The sequence below is a fragment of the Athene cunicularia genome (assembly GCF_003259725.1).
Source record: "Athene cunicularia isolate RWA chromosome 1 unlocalized genomic scaffold, athCun1 chr1_part1, whole genome shotgun sequence".
In the NCBI taxonomy this organism is placed as follows: Eukaryota; Metazoa; Chordata; class Aves; order Strigiformes; family Strigidae; genus Athene; species Athene cunicularia.
This window is the reverse complement of record NW_020799091.1, coordinates 64457595-64459033: the sequence shown is the minus strand read 5'-3', so window position 1 is coordinate 64459033 and position 1439 is coordinate 64457595.

The following is a 1439-nucleotide window of genomic DNA, read 5'->3' as shown; positions in this document are numbered from 1 at the left end:
TCGACCGCATGGAGCCGCGGCGGCCCGCAGCCAGGCGGACACCTCGCGAGAACTGGCCGCGGGCCCGGCGGAATCTCGCGAGAGCTCCCGGGGAGGGAGGCCCGGGAGCGGGGGCCGCCGGCCGGGCTGGCCTGCGGGGAGGTGCCGTCGTCTCTCGTGGCGGGAGAGGCGCTTTCAGGAACCCCAGAGGGTGCCCAGTGTGCCCGTGGGGAGGGCAGGGCAGAGAAGCGTGTCCATTTCCCTCCTCTCGTGGCCCCGACCTAAGCCCACGGGTGCCTTGTAGCCCTGGCGGGGGCCGCCCCTTGCCCTGGCCTTGCGTCTCCCTCTTGCAGAAGGATGGGGCACCCAGAGGCTTAGGATGCAGGGTCTGAAAGCTAGCCAGGCCCTGGAGAGAAAACAGGGTGGGAAAAGGGAAAAGAGGCCGTTACTCGTTACTTGCTCGTGCATCTCGTGTCTGCGGGGAGTTTCTGTCAGAACAGTGCCTACAGCCAGGCAATGCACAACCAGACCTCATGAAAGCGAGAACAATACTCAGTTTACTTAGAACCAGAGTGAAAATCAAGAATGTCAGAATTACCCAGAAAGGCACCGAGTGGTATCGAGGAAGCAGAGCCCAGGCAAGAGCAGGACTGGAATAGGACAGGTGCTGGGAAGTGCAAGAGACTAGGGCATGGCAGGAGCTGCTGACAAAGGCAAGAATTTGGACAGAGCAAGAAGAAAAATTAGGAGAGAGAAACTTCCCCTAAAGTCCTGTCTGAGATACATGCACATCATCAACTAGCTCACAAGCTCTAACCTAATTGTAGCTACCTAAAGGGCTGGGAGACAAGCCAAGTTGTATCAGGAATTCCTCTGTTGGCATACATTTCTTTCTATGTAGCTTTTAATGCCAATAAATGAAAGCCAGCAACAGGCAGACAAAAACCCTCCAGCAGATACCTGCCGAGGCAGTGTCATGATACAACAACCGTTCTCACTATTCATTCGTTTCTCCACACTCCTACCACTCTGCCCAGCTGATGACAGTAACACAGCAGCAATTCATTGTGAACCTGAGAACTGATCAGATACAGAAAAGATTTTTAAATGCTGGACCAGTTCCCTGATTTGATTCACAACATAACCACACAAGCATTTGTATTAGCACAACTGAGGAAGTAGCACAGGGTTAAGAAGATTCCTACAGACAGGGTAGGAATACTGTAAGCCAGTATTGTCATCAGAGGTGACATACCATCAGATCATAACTGAAGAGTGCAGGATAAAATACCAACTTTTATCAGTATTTTAAACTTTTGTCAATGAAAATAGTAGTAGCAGAAAAAAGGAAACAACCCAAGTCTTATATCCATGCCTGACATCAGACAAAAGGCCTGATTTGCTAGATTTTTTTGCCAACTTCCATGTAGAAATCGCCATGGTGTCTCACTAGAAAACTA